Source organism: Pinus tabuliformis, chromosome 5_2, assembly GCF_031772625.1.
Source record: "Pinus tabuliformis cultivar Carrire ecotype Pingquan chromosome 5_2, CPIR1, whole genome shotgun sequence".
NCBI classification, from domain to species: Eukaryota; Viridiplantae; Streptophyta; class Pinopsida; order Pinales; family Pinaceae; genus Pinus; species Pinus tabuliformis.
The window spans coordinates 589,970,031-589,981,217 of record NC_142306.1 but is presented as its reverse complement, the minus strand read 5'-3'; the positions used below and the strand labels follow the sequence as shown (position 1 = coordinate 589,981,217).

Sequence of the window (11,187 nt, the reverse complement as noted above, 5' to 3'; positions counted from 1 at the left end):
CTAACTGTCGATAAATGTTAGCATCCACTTCCTCACCTGAAGTGCATCCTCTTTCATCCAGGTTATCATTAGAGGTGTCTCCATGGGTTTGAAACTCTCCATGCAGAACCTCTATAGTATCTCATTTGCATACATTCCTTGAGAGACAAACAGTTCCCCATCTCCTTGTCATACTTCCAATCCAAGGAAGTAGTGCATGAGACCCATGTCCTTCATTTCAAATTCTCTTGCAAGGTCCTCTTTGCAAGATCTAATTAGTTGTTCATCACTAGTGAAAATCAAATCATCAACATATAAGACAATAGCCAACAATTTACCTTCTATCAAGATATGATAGAGGTTTGCATCCACTTCACTTTTGGTGAAGCCCAAACTGGTGAGATAGCTATCAATCCTGGTGTACCAAGCACGTGGTGCTTATTTGAGATTGTACAATGCTCTCCTGAGTATGCACACATGAGACTCTCAATCAAAAGTCCCAAAGCCTTTTGGTTTCTCAACGTACACCTCCTCCTCAATATCTCCAGCGAGGAATGTTTTTCTTACATCCATCTCGTGGATATTCCACCCTATCTTCACATCTAGATCAAGAAACTATCTAGTGTATATAGAATTCCTTTCCCAATATTCTCTCGTTCTTTGTGTATATACTGTGTTCTTGTTGTGTTGTAAAGATGTAGATGTTCTAATGCTAGACTTACAACAACATTTATAGAAAGCACATTCAATAGTCAAAATATGGGTACTGTGATCATCCTGATGGCTACTTTCACTTCAACTCTGACCATTCTCCAAGAAGTGCATAATTGTTACTCGATGGTTCACCTATGAATATTATTAATTGCAAAGAGTAATGATGATGCAATGAACGATTGTGTTGATGGTGCTAGACACACCAACATGTGAGGGGATCTCCCCAGTAAGAAGTCCCAACTAGACCTTAGATCATTTGGAGTAGGAGCCCCAGCAGTGGTTAGTACGGTATCACCTTAACTGCGATTGCGCATAGAGGTAAGTAAGATGTCCTTGTTGGTAGCAAGGGTGTGACCTTGCATAAAGTCAAGGAAGGTGCATGAAAGGCTCTAACACGTGGAAGGGGAAGTTAGTGCGCCCTTTAGAAACTTGCAACAGCACACAGCTTGAAAGAGAACACACGACCATAAAGATATCACGAGATGGAAATCAGGATAGCCAACGATCCAAAGTGATGGATTATACCAACAACATGCTTCAATAAGATTCATACAAACACATACAGAATAGTCCATACATACATGTGTAAATTACAACTACATACATCATTAAAGTAACTAGGATAGTCAAACTACAATAACAACATATGCATGAAACATGTTGGCTTTGTTATATTAAAAGAGTGAAAGATCCAATCATACATACAACCATGACTTCCACTAGCACTGATAGCGAAACATTACAGTCACTATTGCCTACTCCTCCAAATAAATGTACTAACTCTACACTGTGGAGAAGCCAAGGCTCATTACAATACACTCCAAGCTTTCTCTAAGTTACCCTATAGGAAGCTTGGCTCCCAAAAGCATGTGCCATGAGTTATTAGGTTATATAAATAGCAAAGGGTGGGGTGACCATTTACATTCTCCTTTATGACTCTTTACCTACCCTCATGACTCTTCAACTACTACATGATTGTTACATTCTACTATTGACACTTAGTCTTTCACTTTTACAACATGCTTACATTACAATCTGCACATGTACACATGTGAGACAAAAATAGGCTTCAGTAAGCCATGTAAGACATCACTAAGACTCATACAGATGTGGGAATACTAACTCTTCGACATCCTTGTGACGATCGATGGTGGAAAATTGATGCCAAGCTTGGTAGTCTAATATGGTGTCCATGTGCTCTGTGGTGACATCCTTTTGAAAGTGAAATCTTGTCTTCGTTGCATCTGGGTACACTGATTTTACACCTCTATCCAACTCAATAGATAATGTGTGCATCATAGTCTTGAGTTCAACTGGACCAGCAACATATTGGTGCATAGTTTTTGCATTGGTGGCTACGCACATCAACTTATCATAGTACATGTCCAGCTCCAGTCATAATTGGTTCTTTGACTTTGCCTCGATGAGTGTGCCAATGGATGGGATCGCATGCGTGTGCACAATGACATCGATGCTCCTAAACACCTGATCGCATGCGTGTGCACAATGACATCCATGCTCCTGAACACCTGTGCATGTAAAGCTTGTAAGTTGGTGATGAGCTACGGGAGTTCCTCATAGTTTCGGATTTGACTTCAGATGCGTGCCTTCAACTTTACCGCCTTTGGCTTCATCATATTTGGAAAGTGCAATGGGGCTCCCTTGTACCTCATTGTCCATATTTGCATGTGATTGACAATAGTGTGTAGATCTGATAAGATGCATGATCTCCTAGCATAACATTGTTGTCAACCGTTGAGATGGACAATTGACTTATGCACGGTGATGAATCTAAAGTATAGCTTCTGCATGATTGTCTCGAGAGACGATAATTCATCTAGTATCGCTCTCCTCAACTTTGCTCTGGCGGATGATGTAACCTACATTCCTCCCTGCTTGGCCACTTGTAACTCCTTAGCCATGCACTCATTCTCAGCTATCAAGAATCTAACACTCGAGTTGGTGGCTTCGACATATGCTTTGGTAACATCAGCCAATGCAGCAGGATGTCTACACACATCGGACATGATCACTCATTCTTCAAAGAGCACAAAAGATACATGGAAATCCAGAGTAAGCACTCTACGCAATTTCACAACTTTGTGTTGTGACTCGTCGAAAGATATGTTGTGCATCTCTGCCTCCAGATTGTCTCCAAGGATTTCAGTGTCTCCTTGATCGCTTGGGACTTGCTCTGCTTCTTGATCTGGTGAAGCCGGTGGGGTGACCTCCTGGTCCTAAGGCATGAGGTCAATATCCTTATTTAACTCTGGCTGAAGCACATATGTGTCCATCTTCTCTAGCATGTGTTCAATCTCTTGAGAAAAGTCCTCCTCCTACAACTGCTCATCTGGTCTGTTATGTGCCAGCTACTCGGATGAGTCAATAACCTGTATGGGCACAGTTTCATCAATATGTGCATGTTGCACCTCCTGCTATTCTTGTTCCTGCTACGCTTCCTTTTCTCTTCTGTGTAGCTCCAGTTCTTCCCTGATTTGCTGCTTCATCTCCTGCAACTCCTTTTCTACTTCCTCCAGCTTCTGTTTCTTCGTCTTCCTTTGCACGATCCTTCTATCATGTTACCGTCTCTTAGCCTCAATCTCCAAAGCTGCTCTCAACACAAACAAGTCTGCTTTGAACTTGCAAATTTTCTCTGCGTCTATGCTGTCAACAACCTTCCTCTTGCCTTTGTCAAGCGCAGGTCTGATGCCTTCTGCTGCTGTTGATGATGCTTCTCTCTGAGATGTTGTTGCCTTATACTTTGATAACCACTCTATAGCTATACTGACTGGTTCATTGAGCCTTGAGAAGTGATAACAATATCTTCATGGGTCTTCCTCAGGCCAATGACATGCCTCGTTGATCCAAAGATGATGCACTCTCGTATAGTGGTCCTTCACTAAGCAATGTGGGTCATACGGGTTGAAGCTTCTGGTGCTGAAGGTGAATCTATTGAATTCCTCTATCTTGGCCTCAACATGCTTGAGATTCCAAATCTCATACAACCTAATTTGCAAAGGAAGAGTGGGCCAAGGTGCCTTCTTCTTCCTGTGCAGTCTTGCTGACAACCCTATTGAGATGTGATACGACACTTCTTGCATTACGAGCTTATCCATGGAAAAATTCGGTAAAACATGCAGAGCCTTCCCTGCGCTGTACATCCGGATGATGGTGCCAAGGGGTGAGGCATACCAATCTACTATGTTGATCAATACCTCCTTCGATGCCTACGACATGCAAGGTGGATCATGCTAAAAGATCATCTTGTATACTGTGGTGACAAAGTGGTCTAATTATTCTATGATAACTCCACGAAAACTGCATTCAAAGAACAACTTACAATAAGTGTGCACAAAGGTTTCTGAAGGTTTCCATGCCCAACCCAAGCCTGGGAACTATTGACAAGCACAGACTGCATCAAGTATGTAAGAAGACATGAATAGATTTGCTTGTTGTCCCTTGGGTAGATTCCGGGCTTCTGTCACTTGCTCCTTCAACTTGAGAGCCAACATGTCAAACCAGTTGAAAGGTCTTCCTTCACTCGCTAGTTGATCCAACACAATCACCCAACTCTGCGGGAAGGTCTTTGTGCTCTCTTGGCCATATAGGAGGCATGCGAATATGACCAAGAGCTGATATGCCTTCTGAAGTATCCTTATCTTGTAAACCTAGTTAGGTGTTAACTTGAACTTAGATGGCTCTTTCACCCAGCTCTTCAAGATGTCTCTTGAGTTCGCATTGTTGTTGGGTCTAGTGAAGGGTGTATCCATGGTGATCACTGACTGTGGCAAGTGATACATCTCCTGAAATTCCTTTGCCTTGAGGTAGAAAGTTGTGTTCCACTGACACTGGTCAACACCATTGTCTCTGGATCAGTATGCAAGAATCTAGTGGATCATGTTTGTGCATGGAAACGCGAGATACCAGCATGCAATCCAGTATAAGCTAGACTTGTGTATGTTGACATAGACCCTGCGGTCTTCCAGATTCTCCTCAAATGTGCCTGAAAAGGTGTCATTGATGTACTACCATTTCATCTTGATCTCCTTGTCTATGAACAACTTAGTGTCTTCATAGATGGGCAATCTCATAGACACTTGCTCAACTGCATCTCCAGTGGAACTCTTGACGGTGTCCTTCAACCCTGCTCTCTTGGAGACCATTGTACCTATACTGCTAAGAGACGGACGAACACCTGGATACCTAGAGATAGAGAAACACTCATCGCAATCAAAATGTTAGTTGAAAACCAAATGAACTTGAGGACTGACATGCAACACACCTAGGTGATTGACTGGAAAGATTGCGCAATTTTCACTGGGAGGCTGGGAGACTAACTGCAGGAACTGCACAGAACATAGTTCATACTGTTAGCAGACTGACTGACTGTTGAAACTGCCCAGAGCACAGTCCATATCGGCTTGATGAGGACTGAAACTATGTAATGCGCAGTTTCAGTCAACAATGTCTACAACCTAGAAAATTGTATCTGCGCAATTCTGGGGGCTAATAAGGCACTTCCTCTCAAAATTGTGTAGAGAAAGCCTCGAGGCCATTGTGGGAAATCTCAACGCAATTTCTGGGAGGAAAGCAGAGCCTTCACTCTCATAAATGCGCAGTGCAATCTAGGCAAGGCAAGGTCTGGGCCAATGCAGTCTAGACCCATCGACGAGCGATTGAAAAAATGGAAATGTTGAATGCATGAAGAAGCTGAGTGTAGACAAGAGTGAATGATCATGCATGCAAATAGTGAGTGCAGGATTCAAAAAATAGGAAAACAAGTAAGTGTGTGAAGTGAGCCACCGCAACGACGACCGTCAGTCTAGAAACAATGTCATGCATGCGACAACAATGAGATGCAATGAAAAACTTGAAACAGTGCTTCTATAAGCTAACGTGCATTAAAACGACAGCAAATGTTCAACAAAACCAAGAAAACGACACTCACACAAACTGAAGTACAAAAAGCAACATAAAAACAGCAAAAGACATGAAAAGCGAACTTACCCAGAAAAAACTGAGTTGAATGTGTCGAATGCTCCTAGATCCGATGTGGGATGCCATAGATCCAAGATCGAAGTGAGGAATGAGATATAAAGCATCGAATAAATAGTTTTGATAAGATCGAGGCTTATGACACGCATGCCACAAATCTAGGAAAAACGACACTTGGCGAGAGGTTTCTAAAATGGCTTTTGCATGTAACCTCCAGCTGCTAAAAATGGATCCCTAAAAGCTAGGGATGCCTTTTGTTTTTTCAAGAAAAGAAACCCATGCATGCAAATCAAGATTGGTCAGTCTTAGAGGGAACCATTCACCTTGGGAGCACATGCAACAACCTGGAAGCCTTGGAGTGAATTTTGCGCAGTTTCTGGGTTCAGCTAGTCTGGTTTTCCCTCAGGCTCTGCTCAATTTCTGGACTGAAGCCCTGGCTATCAACTAGAACTACACAATTTTTTAGAGCAAACCCAGTGATGGGCTGCTTTGCGCAATTTTGAGAGAGAAGACTGCCTAGCTGCTCTGCACATTTTTGGAGAGCAGCAGGTTTCCTTGATGGTTTGCGTAATTCTGGAGAGGAAGGTTGGTTCCCTTCCAGGTTTTCACAATTTTCCAAGTGAGCACAACAACCAGAAAATGACCAAGTTCTAGAATGTCAGCATGTGGGTGGGAGGCAAACAATTTAGCAGACACAAGCTGATAAGCCACTGAAACTCAACTGATACATATGTACTTGTCAGTGCAAGATATGCTACTAAGGATGGTTGCTAGGGAGGCTCCAAAACGAAGCTAAGGAAAAATTTTGGAGGGTGGTTGTAGCCGCTACAACAGATTGCAAAGGAGTGGAGGGAAGCCACATAGTAGATCTTTAACGATTTCGACAACTGAGTTTGTTGAGAAAATAATGTGTGAGATCCTATTCATGTTTTTGGTTTTATTGGTGTTCTAATTTCACCAGTTATAGAATTATTGTGTGGTATGGGTTTGATATTTAGTGGTGTGCAAAGTTATTAAATTATTTTATTTGTAAAATTATTTCGATGTGTAAAAGTATGATACAAAACCACAAAAACAGGCCAATTCAACTAATGTGACCTGTCGTGCTCGAGGAGCATTAGGTACATGCTGTTCTTAATAAGGTCAAGTTGATGTGACTCGTTGTGCTCTGAGAGCACTAGTACAGGTTATATTTTTATGAAATGTCAAGTTGTATAATTGAATGTTGAATACATTCAGTATTTAGATTGTTATCCTAGATAATCGGTGAATATAGCAAAAGAAAATATATTTAACAAATGGTGGCAGTTATATAGAATGATTTAGTATCAAGATTGTCCTTGAGGAGGGCAAGAAGCATCAATTTTGTAAGTTTGTCAACAATGGTCAGAAGCAGTTATATTTTAAATGGAGGTCAAGTGATAGCTCAAAGATGTGGCAGTGAAGAAAGAGCATTGTCTATGAGATTCCAGAGTGAGTGTAAATGCTAATGAAGACTAGTTAGACAAATATCAGTATTGTTGTTGTAATGTGTGTTTACAACATCTGTTACATGTAAGCATTAAGGGAGGGTGTTGGAAATAATGATTCCATGTGTGTAATTTGTATTATAGGTTTTCATTGAGAGTTTTGAGTTATTATTATAGAATTTGTTGCTTCCTATGTGTATGAGTTGTAGTTGTCTCATATCCGAGCCATAGATTGACTTTCTTAGGATCTTAATTTGTCAAATTCAGTGATCTATATCCTAGATATGTAACCATTGTGATCAATAAAGTAATTAAGTGTGATTTGTGTGTAACAATGCACTCTCTCTCGATTTCTATCAAGAAAACATAATAAAGCGAAAATATGCTATAAAAATTCACTAACATTTGTGGATATGACATTTATTTTAATTAAATTGAAAGGAAAAAAGGCATAACTACCTTTGAAATAAATTTCAACTGTGTAACTATTACTAAAAATCTTTTGTGAATATACCATAAAGTTTAATTTACTACACACCTAATAATTATTGCTAATTGAATTAAAATTATGAAAATCCTATTCCAAAATAAATACACCTATCTATATAAAAACGATTAAAGATAGATTCAAAATGTGGATTTTTAATGATGCCTATAAGCATTGGTATTTTTGAATAGAGCTTTTGGAATTTTAATTTAATTATCAATAATTATTAGGTAGATGATAGAGATTTAACTTCCAAAGAATATTTTATTCACAAATCAAATGTTGAGTTATATCTCTAAAGTAGTTATGTCATTTTTGCCCTTTTAATTAAATTGATTAATTAAAAAAAATATGATATAAACAAGTGTCATATGAAATGAGTTATGATTTTCTAGACATGTGGTATTATTATTATTATTATTATTACTATTATCCAATTTTAATGTCATGACCAAGTCAAAGACCACATCGGTCTATGAGACCTCTTTGTTTGTGGGACAAAGGGCCCACCTCCACACAATGATTTGACTGCTAATCCTACAAAGGCATACATACTCTACTCCTCTGGTTTTGAACCTGTGACCTTTTAGGACAAAATATATGTTCTTAATTATTCCTAAACCATGATATTCTTACAAACTTATTTATAAATTAAACATATTCATAAAAAAATATTTATTTTATTTAAATTATTATTATTATTTAAAACAAAATTATAATTCAATTAATTTTTAAGGATTCCTGGTTTATTATGAAATAAATATTTTAATATCTATTTATCACATTACCCATTAATTAATTTATATAACTACTCAAAAATTTGTATATCATATATTATAATTGATTAATGTCGTTAGTTGTTACCAATAACCTTCTAATATATTATGAAAGTGGAGTTGTATACGCACCATTCAATTCGATACAAGTCAAATTTCACAATATATATGTGATTAATAGTAAGGTGGTTATGAATCGCTGTCTTGACGCATACCACTTAAATGAAGATCATGACCGCTGTTCCATCATATTTTAACGATAACAATAAAGCATTAATGGTAAAAACACTGAAAGTGGTATTACACATCCATGTATTGAGATCCAACCTACTGTATTCTTTCCTGGAAGGAATTTATCGCAGGCGAAACTCTCGAATGACGATGCCTTCATGGCGCTGTCTCCTCGTCATAGCCTTCAGCTACCTCGTTACTCCACTTCTTCCCGCAGAGGCCGAGACAGACGATCATGAACACACCAGTTTCTTTTTCGACGGATTTAATGGAACACAATTGATCTTGGAAGAGGATTCTTCAGTCATGCGCTCCAAATCCGTGCTTTCTCTCACAAATCACTCGAGTTTCATGATAGGCCGCGCGCTCTATTCAATTCCCGTGCAGATGAAAAGAAACGAGACGCCTTCCTCGTTCAGCACTACCTTCGTTTTCTCCATTGTGCCTCCTCCCTCTAACACAGGCGGAAACGGATTAGCCTTCTTCATCACGCCCTACACGTCTCCCATGGGCGCTATGTCGTCCCAGTTTCTGGGCTTGCTAAATCTCACGAGCGACGGGCAGCCATACAATCACCTTTTTGCAGTGGAGTTCGATACGAGCAAGAATGCAGAATTCGATGACCCTAATGGCAACCACGTGGGCATAGATGTCAATAACCTCACTTCAGTCCAAGCGGAGGCCGCAGGCTATTGGAATGGAGAGGGCTTCCATGAATTGGGACTCAAGAGCGGACGAAACATACAGGCCTGGATTGACTACAATCATCCTCAAAGCCGCCTCAACGTTACCGTCACACTGGCCGGCTTGCCCAGACCGCAGAGGCCGCTCATATCTCTCAAAATCGATCTCAGCAACGTTCTGCAAGAGAAGATGTTCGTTGGATTTGCAGCGGCCACGGGGCTCTTCGCGGAAGACCATTACGTTCTGGCGTGGAGCTTTAGCACGAAAGGCGCGGCGTCACCCCTTGATGTGTCGCGTCTCCCTTCATTTGCTAACATATATTCCAAACCCCTGAGCCGGGGATTCATAGCAGGCATCAGCGTGGGCTCTTTGGTTTTCTTCTCGCTGGCGATTATTGTCGTCTATTTCTTAAGAGCGGATTGCAGGGAAACGATCGAAGAATGGGAACATGAGCACTGGCCCCATAGATTCACTTACAAGGAACTCAGCCTTGCCACGGGCAGGTTTCTGGACGAAAACGTTTTGGGGCAAGGGGGTTTCGGCAAGGTTTACAAGGGGGTTCTCCCCAGCAGCGGCGAGGAAATCGCAGTGAAATGTCTAACGAATGAGTTCACAGAGGGAATGAAAGGGTTCGTGGCAGAGATCTCGAGCATGGGACGCCTACGGCACCGGAACCTCGTTCAGCTACGCGGTTGGTGCCGGAGGGAAAAGCAACTATTCATCGTTTATGACTACATGCCCAACGGCAGCCTGGATAAACTCATATTCGGCAATCCAACCACACTCCTGCCGTGGCCTCGGCGATACGCGATCCTCAAGGGCGTGGCCGCGGGGCTGCTGTATCTGCACGACCAATGGGAGAAGAGGATCATCCACAGAGACATCAAGTCGAGCAACGTGCTGCTGGATTCGGAGCTCAACGGGCGGTTGGGTGACTTCGGTCTCGCTCGGCTGTATGATCACAGCGAGAATCCGCGAACGACTCATGTGGTGGGAACGCTGGGTTACATAGCCCCTGAGCTGATACAGACAGGGAAGGCCACGCCCAGATCGGACGTGTTCAGCTTCGGGGTTTTGCTGTTGGAGGTAGCATGCGGGAGGAGGCCTATCAGTCTGTTGGAGGACGCCGAGCGGATGAATTTGGTGGAGTGGGCGTGGGAACTGTACACGGAGGGGAGGCTGGTGGAGGCGATGGATCCAAAGCTGGAGAGGGGCACATATGATGTGGGTGAGATGGAGAAGGTGCTTAAACTGGGGTTGTTGTGTTGTCATCCAAAGCCGGAGGCGAGGTTGGAGATGCGCCATGTTTGTCGAGTACTGGAAAGCGAAGCGCCTCTTCTTGATATCCCCACTCTGCATCCATGGTAAATCATAGCAAAATCGCAGTGCCTGTGTTTTTATTTAGTAATTTAGAAAGGATGTTTTAGGAGATATCGAAGTACTGGGATTAAAGATGGTAAGTAGCAAATTCACTAATGTCTGCGGGAAGTTAAAATGGTATCTTAGATTTCATTAGGGTAGATATAAAATAAAGCCAATGGATTGGTTTTTTGCTTTGAAAATTATGGAAATTCAGTTCATATTTTGATTAAATCAGGCAGGAATTTTTCTAAATCTAAGTTAAGTTATAGTTGTTAAACTTCAATATTTTTGAGTGCCTTAAAGGTTTTTGATGGCACTGAATCCATTTCCACCATCAAAAACATGATTCAAACATATTGTTACCACAAGATTTTTTGAAATTTTTTTGCCCACCACTATTGGCCGTGAACAATTCCTCCGCCTCCTTAAACTACTCCTAAAATAAATAACAGAGTTATATAAATTAAATGTTATATAAATGTTTTTAGCT

At 41.2% G+C, this 11,187-nt stretch overlaps 1 pseudogene; it reads left to right on the top strand.

Annotated features, from left to right (window-relative positions):
- The first annotated feature begins 8,695 nt into the window (after positions 1-8,695).
- On the top strand, positions 8,696-10,898 carry LOC149160364 (L-type lectin-domain containing receptor kinase SIT2 pseudogene; annotated as a pseudogene).
- The last annotated feature ends 289 nt before the right edge of the window (positions 10,899-11,187 follow it).